At 43.5% G+C, this 11,595-nt stretch overlaps 1 non-coding gene across 1 annotated transcript; it reads right to left on the minus strand.

Moving 5' to 3' along the window:
• Nucleotides 1-226: 226 nt before the first annotated feature.
• Nucleotides 227-299, minus strand: TRNAT-CGU (transfer RNA threonine (anticodon CGU)). The gene has a single exon. It is a non-coding gene; the product is annotated as a tRNA-Thr (tRNA).
• Nucleotides 300-11,595: the final 11,296 nt, after the last annotated feature.

The following is an 11,595-nucleotide window of genomic DNA, read 5'->3' on the forward strand; positions in this document are numbered from 1 at the left end:
TTAATTGTCCCTCTTATACAACCTAAACACACCAAGTCTGCCAGTACGAGACCCTCGTTCAATGAAATAAGGGAAAGAAGTGTACACCTAAGGGCTTGTTTTTCCGTGTTTTTAACACAATAATAATGAGATATAACAGACAGTAATGCCAAGGAATGTACAGGGGAAGTTATTAACATTAATGGACTGTAAATAAGAAGAAAGAAAAGTGGATGAAAAAATTACCAACTGTAAGCAGGAATCGAACCTACGACCTTCGAATTACGCGTCCGATGCTCTAACCACTGAGCTATTACAGCAGCACTCCCTCCATCCACTTTTTTGGGTTTATCTGTGAATTTAGAAATAGGAGCGACAGTCAGCGCCATCTATAAGCCAAACAACGAGTGTGAAAACACTCTTATGCGCATGTTTGGCGTCACGTAGCACGTGAACTTATTATGAGCGGGCAGCTGATTACTTGTCCCTCTTATACAACCTAAACACACCAAGTCTGCCAGTACGAGACCCTCGTTCAATGAAATAAGGGAAAGAAGTGTATACCTAAGGGCTCGTTTTTCCGTGTTTTTAACACAATAATAATGAGATATAACAGACAGTAATGCCAAGGAATGTACAGGGGAAGTTATTAACATTAATGGAATGTAAATAAGAAGAAAGAAAAGTGGATGAAAAAATTAACAACTGTAAGCAGGAATCGAACCTACGACCTTCGAATTACGCGTTCGATGCTCTAACCACTGAGCTATTACAGCGGCACTCCCTCCATCCACTTTTTTGGGTTTATCTGTGAATTTAGAAGTAGGAGCGACAGTCAGCGCCATCTATAAGCCAAACAACGAGTGTGAAAACACTCTTATGCGCATGTTTGGCGTCACTAGCACGTGAACTTATTATGAGCGGGCAGCTGATTAATTGTCCCTCTTATACAACCTAAACACACCAAGTCTGCCAGTACGAGACCCTCGTTCAATGAAATAAGGGAAAGAAGTGTATACCTAAGGGCTCGTTTTTCCGTGTTTTTAACACAATAATAATGAGATATAACAGACAGTAATGCCAAGGAATGTACAGGGGAAGTTATTAACATTAATGGAATGTAAATAAGAAGAAAGAAAAGTGGATGAAAAAATTACCAACTGTAAGCAGGAATCGAACCTACGACCTTCGAATTACGCGTTCGATGCTCTAACCACTGAGCTATTACAGCGGCACTCCCTCCATCCACTTTTTTGGGTTTATCTGTGAATTTAGAAGTAGGAGCGACAGTCAGCGCCATCTATAAGCCAAACAACGAGTGTGAAAACACTCTTATGCGCATGTTTGGCGTCACGTAGCACGTGAACTTATTATGAGCGGGCAGCTGATTAATTGTCCCTCTTATACAACCTAAACACACCAAGTCTGCCAGTACGAGACCCTCGTTCAATGAAATAAGGGAAAGAAGTGTATACCTAAGGGCTCGTTTTTCCGTGTTTTTAACACAATAATAATGAGATATAACAGACAGTAATGCCGAGGAATGTACAGGGGAAGTTATTAACATCATTAATGGAATGTAAATAAGAAGAAAGAAAACTTTTCTTTCTTCTTATTTACATTCCATTAATGTTAATAACTTCCCCTGTACATTCCTTGGCATTACTGTCTGTTATATCTCATATATATATATATATATATATATATATATATATATATATATATATATATATATATTTATATATATATATATATATATATATATTTATATATATATATATATATATATATATATATATATATATATATATCGCAGCCAAGACACCAAGACTTCATAATATATATATATATATATATATATATATATATATATATATATATATATATATATATATATATATATGTCGCCTCGAAGACTTTTTTTAGCGAACACATGTGCGACGCACGAGGGAAAAAACATGATAGATAAAGGGCTTTGTGACCGTTTCCACCATTTCTTTCCCCATATCTCTCGCGTATATGCCAGCACGTGCTAAGTTTCCGGCAATATTTCTCAAAGTAAAACTAAAGCAGTAATAAACGTAAGACATGATCAAGGGCGCGTTCGTTACACCTCTTTTACTTCGAACCACAATGATTTCATTAAGAATCAGACGGTTAATCCCAGGAAAGACCAACCCTGAGGTACCACCGTTTCGACATGTGTGGTGCGCTTACTAAAAGCTTCTGCGGTACACCGAATTTTTCTTCTAAATCCTGAAAGGCCAGCGCAAGAGACAGGAAGGAATAATACAGGCAGCTTCACCAGGCAAAGCTTTCCTTTATTTATTATGCCAACTGCCATAAGCAGCAAAATCATCAGCCGAGAGCCAGGCAACCGAAGAGACGTGGTCCAGCACGTGCTTAGCATCCTGGAACGCCAGTGGCCGAAAGCGGCGCCCCCACGGGTTTGACGCGAGTAGGTTGCTGCTCTGGGACGTCCGAGCACGCTAGTGTCTCGCTTTAATCCCCCTACCCCTTCCCCCTTTATGCCGGATCGTCAATAATGTTGTTTCACTCACTCACTCACTTTATTTATTATATATTTATTTCTCGTTTTACTGATGTGTTAATTTTAAACCATTTTTTTCTAAATGCATTCGGCTTGTAAAACAAATTTTATCTCTAAAATAAGGTGCCACCCGTTTCATGACCGATCCCCTGGGGTAGGTTGTGCCAGGACTATATAAAGAACAACCAACCAACTGGAAAAATAAACGTGACAAGCCTGGAAAAGTGGGGCCACTTTTTCTTGCAGTTGATGTTTATTATACCCCACAACATTGAAACATACACTTATGCGCGTGGTGCGGGACTACACGAACACTGTTTCACATCTCGTCTGAGTGCACACTCTACAACATAGAACACCACGTCATGTACAACACGGAGGAACAATGGGACGTAACGCTGTCCAACTCGGCCTTTGACGATCAGCTTTGGCAGGTCCAAAGGGCAGAGATGATGGCAGGGGCCAGCGGGATTCTCCACGTAATGCGCAAATCAAGTTTTTATCTCTCTCTCTCTCGTGGCACTTCTTCGCGTTGTACACATTTAAAATTCCAAGCATTTAGCAATATTCTGTGACTTTGAGCGCCTATACATAGCCACCACTGACTTTATGCTTTCATGGCCATACCGAAATGTAATGTATACCAAATTCGTCTCGGCATACAATAACTTTACGACTAACATAAATCACCGCAGCATGATAATCATGACATGCATATTGTGTATGACATGACTTACACACCACGCTCATGATGCGCTAGAGTGCGGTTCTCTAGCTTGATATACAATGAAACTGGTATTGCTCCTCGTGACTGCATGACAAACATAAATGACGAAGATGTACGGCATGTACTGTATGTATCACGCTCATCGTGCAATCGCCACCGTTTCGCTTAGCTTGACATACAGCAAGATCGTTATTGTGCAACGTGACTGTATCACGAATATAAATTACAGGCCTCAACATGCAAATCGATACATACATGTTATGTACAACCTTATAAACCTCTTGCTGGCTTCTTCGCATTATATGCCATCGATCCCCACAGTGCGTCAGATGTACCGGGTTTGCTTCTCAAGCAACGTGCGAGTGGTTACTATCAAGTGCGAGTTTAAATATTTTCTTCGGCGTTTTTGTGTTCCAGTTGCTGTCAATGTTTTCGTTTCTCTTGTTCTCTGCACAGCCACGAAACGGACTAAATGCAACGAACGCGATATGAACGCGTGCAAGGAAATGGGAATGGAATGTGATTTCTCGCTTGGCGCGGCCGTGTGCCTTGGTAAGCATAAGCTTCGGAATGTCATGAATGTTTTTATTTTATTTACTTGTCTGTCAGCACACATCTTTTATTCTTATTCTCTATAACACAAAAAAGGCTTTGTATTACGGGAAATTGACCAGAGAACTGCGCTAAGCAAACTGTAATAGGTAGCATTGTAAAACAAAAGCTTAATACTTGGCTTATCACTTCAATGGAAGACTTCGGAATATACATAAGTTTACTATTTGGCTACAAACAAAACCGTTGCATGATAATTCCTTGTGAACATAGATTAAGTTTCCCACTGCAGCCTTGAAAAATCGAATTGCTCCACAAACTTGAAGGAAAACAAGGGAGACAGGAAAGAGCGCAGATCCTGCGCTCTTTCCTGTCTCCCTTGTTTTCCTTGAAGCTTGTGCAAAAATTCAATTTTTCAAGTATGAACCAACTAGTCTGCAAAAAAGTATTATTTCCCAGCGCAGCCTTCGGCAAGCCCTAAAACACCATTTTGCAAGCTGGAGTAGTGATGTAGAGTAGCACACACAAAGAAACTAGTATATTAAATTCCGATCACAACAAACTCTATACAATAGACAACTTAAGTTTCAAGGAACTGCCCCTTACGAAGCATTTTCGAGCTTTCAGTGGGTGAGGTTTAAGGTCACGCGAGTTCTTACAAATGTTCGAGAGTCAATCGGCAATGTGTAAGTCACCCCGGGGAGAGCTATAACGTTTAAAGAACTTTACAATTTATTTTGTCTAAAGCTAGAAAAAAATGCACCGTCTCCACACTCTGGCCGTTAGGGCCGCCGTGAGCGCGACCCCGGACTAACAAACTGAAAAAAAAAAAGATCCCATACGTACTGCAAGGTAACAGCGCGGAAAACAACTATCCAAAAGAAGGACACATACAGAGCGCTGCATGGTTCTTTCTTTGTTTGGTTTCTTGTTTTTCTCGCTGTTTCCTTCCAATAAGTCTTACAACCACGCCCAGGCCAACTCTTTAGTTTCACATACGAATCCGTGACTTTTAAAAAAATGTTCCCGCAATTTCATGAGGGGCGAAGCACCTTAACAGCGCACAATGTTCCCCGTCCATAAACCGCCGCCATGCGTCTACATCAGATGTAGAATTCGAAACATCTGCGGACAACGAAAAGGTATTCTGAAGGCTGTTAACCAGAGTAAACAAAGTGAAAGTCCGAAACACCAAAAAAAAAACAATGACGTTCAACAACCCATCCTCAAAGCATATGGAAGAACAAAAGGGTGACAATAACAGCATAAAAGGTTGTTAACAAGAAGAAAATAGAAGGGCTACGATTCATGATGTGATTTGCACTGCTCCGCCTTATCATTAACATTCACTTCGTAGACATGCGTGGATAAAGTCCACAGCACTTTTGGAGAGGGGGGGGTGGCTACAGTCGTTCATTCATGGATTGCATGTGGCGTGGTCACGCTCATAAACAAGGTCACAACAAGGCTCGCGATGCTCAAAACTAGGTTAAAACAAACGATCGAGGTGTAAAATAATATCATTCATAAAAATTAGCAAATACCAATCATGAACTGAAAGTGTCTAAAAATGTTTCGTAAACAGGCGAATGACTGTGGCGCCGCGAGGGAGAGGGCGCCACTGCCTCGTGGTGAGCAAGATTTTCCTCTCGTCGGCTTTCTACATGGTGCTAGTATACACCTTTTGACAGGAAGGAAAAAAACACCGCCATGATGGGCTGTGCGCCGGAGTACAAAGGCTAAGGGCGCAGCGTTGTCAGTGCATTTTCGAGGGGACGCGCCAATTCGCACAGCCCAAGGAGGGCTATGGCGGCGCCCAGGGAGGCGTTTATGAAAAGGTGAGCAAGCGGGAGAAAATTGACAGAACTCGCTCTAGATGACAGGTATCTCATATGGCGTAAAAAGCAAGAAGTCAATAAGGAGTAGCAATAAGTAGTGCGTACATTGCACACCGAATGTGCCTAACAAGAATGTCTTGGTGCCAAACAAATTCAGCATTTTCACCTCATACATTGATATGCCATCGACACTGGTAAACGCAGCAATGGGTACTCGACGAAATGGAATCGCCCGTGCTGCACAGTTGCTAAGGTTTAACAGTATGCCCTCTACTGTTGTTTTTGTTTTTTTACCCTGGCCCACGATTTTTCAGCGCTCGCTTTGTGGACCGTGCTCAAGCCTCAAGTGTTTTTCTTTCGCCCCGGAAGTCGAGGTTTAAGCAGCGGCCGGCTGAATTTAGTTTATTTATTTATTTTCAGATTAAATGTTACGGACAGCGTTTTTCGTGGGTCATAGATAAAATATTATCATTGTCACGAGCCGTCATGCGTTAAATTTCCGACTAAAACGCGTTCGTGGGCTTGCTGGTGCATGGTTTGAGAAAACATGGAGCCATGGCGGAACGAGGACGAGAGAGGACACGATGTTCCTGTCCTCGTTTCTTCGCAACTCAATGTTTTGTCAGCTGAATGACCACCAAAGCACTCCGTACAGACGGTTAACAAGAGACTCTGGAACATGCCGTTCCTTATCTGCGTTCGCTGCCCACGCGTTTTCTTGTTAATTTCTAGTGGACCAGTGCAGGCACCAGCGGCATTTGCCCGATTTTTGTGACACATACGCGCTTTGGGAGTTCTACAGCAGAGCTATTATGGTCGAGGAGGGAAAACGATGAAAGCCGAGAGAACAGCTAGTGAAGAAGGGACAGAAATAAAGCGAAGAAAAACAGAAAAAAAACTTCAACAGAAAGACACAAAATAAAGAAACGTCAAAATTAGAGAGCAAGCAATGTAGTACAGTAGTCACCATGTATTGTGCAGTGTAGCAAGAGGAAATACAGAAGGAAGAAGACGAAAGCCAAGCCAAGCTACGGTCACCTATAGGTGTCTACCAGCACTGATGTGACCCAGCCTCGCGCCACTCAGTGCAAACTTAGCAAGTGTGCTTTGTTTAGTATTTTTAAACACCGTCGTTTCCTTTGCAGACACAATTCGCACGACATGCAATGAACAAGAGATGAAAATTTGCAAATCTAGGAGAAAAAAGTGTGACTTCACAGCGCACGCACCAGTGTGTATCGGTAAGCAATTGTAATCTCATTCAATGAACCCCAGTTCTCTCCGCCATGGGCAGTTTTTTAGGACCGACGCGTGGAAGTGCACATTCTATTTTGATTGTCATCACCGATATTTTCTTTCCTGGCAGATACAAGCCGTAAGGCTTGCGATCAGGAGGAGGTTCAAAGATGTTCAGCCTTCGGCAAGGAGTGCGAAATGGTGGGAGGGGCGCCCTTGTGTCATGGTAAGGTGCTCTTCTTGCAAGAATACTTTAAACACCTCAAATTGCTGAAAGTGCAGCATTGTTAAGTTAGCTTGTCTTTTTTGTTTGCCGTGTGTTTCTCTAGTTATATTGTTTTTTTCGACTCTGGCGGTGATAGGGCGAATTTATTTGCACGTTTTCTTCAAAGTATACTTTAAATTCATGCAGGCCCGGGTCATTGACATAATACTACAAGTAGGCAATATAATATAGAAGTATTCAGTACACATAATAAAGTAAACATTGCCAAGAGAACGAACAGATGTTACTTACGTTCGCTTCACAATTCGACCAACGCGTCGTTAATGTGTTGCCTATTGACTACAACACACGAAAGCTCAAAGTCAAAACGAACGCAATGTGGAATGAAACGTCAAAATCGGCACGCAAAACATACCATATATGTTCGAAGATATTCGGTGTCTAACTAGCAGGCCCGTAGCCGAGGAAAAAGGGGAGAGGGGGTACTAGCCTTCCCCTTGTAAAATTGTGTTGAAGGGGTGTTTTACCGAGAACAACTGATGAAAAAAATTGTTCAAGGCCTTCCACGAGGTTTCAAGTGAACTATACCTCAAATAAAAATTCTGAGCTACGGGCCTGCTAACTAGAGAAGCGCATTCCTTCGAAAGTTTGATAACGTCGAATATCGGAGACTGACTCGATTGTCTTTTACCGAAAACAAGTAATGAAAATAGAAGTTATACAAGGCCTTCCACGACGTTTCAAGTGAACTATACGTGCAAAAAATTCTGAACTACGGGCCTGCTAACCAGAGAAGCGTATTCCTTCGAAAATTTGATATTATCGAATATGCAAGTTTGACTCGATTGTCTTTTACCGAGAACAAGTGATGAAAATAAAAGTTGTTCAAGGCCTTCCACGACGTTTCAAGTGAACTATACCTGAAAAAATTCTGAGCTACGGGCCTGCTAACTACAGAAGTGTATTCCTTCGAAAGTTTGATAATATAGAATTTGCGAGATTGACTCGATTGTCTTTTACCGAGAACAAGTGATGAAAATAGAAGTTGTTCAAGGCCTTCCACGACGTTTCAAGTGAACTATACCTGCAAAAAAACTCTGAGCTACGGGCCTGCTTACAGAGAAGCGTATTCCTTCGAAAGTTTGATAACATCGAATATGCGAGTTTGACTCAGTTGACTCGATTGTCTTTTACCGAGAACAAGGGATGAAAGTAGAATTTGTTCAAGGCCTTCCACGACGTTTCGAGTGAACTATACCTGCGAAAAAATTCTGAGCTACGGGCCTGCTAACCAGAGAAGCGTATTCCTTCGAAAATTTGATAACATAGAATATACGAGATTGACTCGATTGCCTTTTACCGAGAACAAGTAATGAAAATAGAAGTTGTTCAAGGCCTTCCATGATGTTTCAAGTGAACCATACCTGCAAAAAAATTCTGAGCTACGGGCCTGCTAACCAGAGAACCGTATTCTTTCGAAAGTTTGATAACATCGAATATGCGACATGATGAGATGATGATGATGATTATGAAAGAGAGAGGTGCGGGGCCAAAGCATGACCCCGCTACATGGTCGGCGTCCTTAGTCCGGGACACCACATGACGAGGCCTCTACTCGCGCCCGTCTCACCAGAGCCCGTTGAGACTCTAGTGATGAGCAGTTGAGGAAGGCAGTCTCCCATGCCTCTCGAGAAGGGGTAGGGGAAGGGGGTAGGTGGGGATTTTTCGGACATGCCCATACCATGTGGAAGATATCACACGTCTCCCCACAGTGTGGGCACCGCCCATCTGTGTTCGCATCAAAATGTTTTAGGATTGCAGGAGACAGTAGAGTACCTGTCTGCAGGCGCCTTAGAGATCGCTCTTCCGCCTTACTCAGCCCTTTTGCAGGAGCCGGATAAAAGCGGTGAGTGTCGCGATAATAGGGCAGAATTTCTTTGAACCGCAACAGCGGTGTATTGGCCTCCGAGTCATAAGAGCCAAGGTGAGGAGCCCGGTGGGTAAGTGCTCGGGCGGCCGCGTCGGCGGCCTCATTACCTTGTAAGCCCTGATAGCCAGGAGCCCATACGATGCGTTTCGGGGCTGGATCAGCGAGAGCCCGTTTTAGAATTTGGCTGGCTAGGGGGGATATCTCTCCTGTCAAGTAATGAGCACATGCTTTCCGGGAGTCCGTGATGATAACTTTCGAGTTGGGGCCGCAGCAGCAAGCGCTATCGCGACTTCTTCAGCGCGCTCTGGATTTTGTGCTCAGAACGAGAGCCCATTGACATGCTTTTCCTGGTTAACTACACAGGCCGTGTAAAATCCCGTGGGCGAAGGCACTGCTATATCTACGTATAATACACCAGGTCGGGAGCCGTGTTGCCTCTCAAGCGTCCGAGCCCGCGCCTGTCTTCTGCTTTCGTGCGTGTGCTTATCCATGTTACTGGGAAGTGGAGAGACCGAGAGCATATGCCGCCACAGTTCCGGAATACGCTCCGCCTCCTCTGCAGTGCAAGTGTGCTGTATATGTAAGCGGTTCAGCAGGCGGCGTCCGGGAGCCGTCTGCACGAGCCGCGTATATCGATTCATAAGGTGGGCCTCCCGACACTCTTGGTAGGAGTTGAGCACACCTAACGCCCTCAGTTTGGCTACTCAGTGCTACTCACCGTGTTACCTCGTGTACGGACGCACCCCGACTACCTTTCTCGACGTCTCCTTCTTTAGCAGCCATGGGAATTCATGTCAGTCTTCTAGCGAAGAATACATTTCCCGCCTGGCCCAGTCTAGCCATCAGGCTCGCATCAATACTGAAGTGAGACAGCACGAGACGAAGATCATCTATGACGAATCCCACGGAGTTTTGTCTTTCCAACGTGGTGACGAGGGGCTGCTTTTGACACCTATTCGCACTCCTGGTCTCTGTGACAAATTCCAACCACGTTTCATCGGGCCATACATTGTTTTAGAACAGACTTCGCCGGTTAATTATCGTGTGACACCACTCGTCGCCCCAACAGACCGCCGCTACCTCAGCACAGAGATTGTCCACGTTTGTCGCATGAAACCTTTCACGCCACGTTCCCCGTCACTTTGACTTACCGCGGCCAGGGTGTCCGCATCCAAGTGGGGGGAATTAGTGTGGGCATTTGTAACACACATCGTCCTCATCCCTGCATAATCACACTCACCATCATCCGCTTGTCTCTTTGCCCTCATTGCCACTCTGGGTCATCATAATCTTCATCGTCTGTGTGCTGGCTCTGCCCGCTCGTTTTGCGAGGTCTTTCCGCAAATAAACGTTGTCGCAGCCAAGACTACCAAGACTTCATAATATATATATAAATAAATGAATATATATATATATATATATATATATATATATATATATATATATATATATATATATATATATATATATATATATATATATATGCCGCCTCGAAGACTTCTTTTAGCGAACACATATGCGACGCACGAGCGAAAAAACATGATAGATAGAGGGATTTGTGACCGTTTCTACTATTTCTTTCCCTATATCTCTCGCGTATATGCCAGCACGTGCTAAGTTTCCGGCAATATTTCTCAAAGTAAAACTAAAGCAGTAATAAACGTAAGACATTATCAAGGGCGCGTTCGTTACATCTCTTTTACTTCGAACCACAATGATTTCATTAAGAATCAGACGGTTATTCCCAGGAAAGACCAACCCTGAGGTACCACCGTTTCGACATGTGTGATGCGCTTACTAAAAGCTATTGCGGTACACCGAATTTTTCTTCTAAGTCCTGAAAGGCCAGCGCAAGAGACAGGAAGGAATAATACAGGCAGCTTCACCAGGCAAAGCTTTCCTTTATTTATTATGCCAACTGCCATAAGCAGCAAAATCATCAGCCGAGAGCCAGGCAACCGAAGAGACGTGGTCCAGCACGTGCTTAGCATCCTGGAACGCCAGTGGCTGAAAGCGGCGCCCCCACGGGTTTGACGCGAGTAGGTTGCTGCTCTGGGACGTCCGAGCACGCTAGTGTCTCGCTTTAATCCCCCTACCCCTTCCCCCTTTATGCCGGATCGTCAATAATGTTGTTTCACTCACTCACTCACTCACTCACTTTATTTATTATATATTTATTTCTCGTTTTACTGATGTGTTAATTTTAAACCATTTTTTTCTAAATGTATTCGGCTTGTAAAACAAATTTTATGTCTAAAATAAGGTGCCACCCGTTTCATGACCGATCCCCTGGGGTAGGTTGTGCCAGGACTATATAAAGAACAACCAACCAACTGGAAAAATAAACGTGACAAGCCTGGAAAAGTGGGGCCACTTTTTCTTGCAGTTGATGTTTATTATACCCCACAACATTGAAACATACACTTATGCGCGTGGTGCGGGACTACACCAACACTGTTTCACATCACGTCTGAGTGCACACTCTACAACATAGAACACTACGTCATGTACAACACGGAGGAAGAATGGGACGTAACGCTGTCCAACTCGGCCTTT

This window comes from Rhipicephalus microplus, chromosome 7, assembly GCF_043290135.1.
Source record: "Rhipicephalus microplus isolate Deutch F79 chromosome 7, USDA_Rmic, whole genome shotgun sequence".
Lineage (NCBI taxonomy): Eukaryota > Metazoa > Arthropoda > Arachnida > Ixodida > Ixodidae > Rhipicephalus > Rhipicephalus microplus.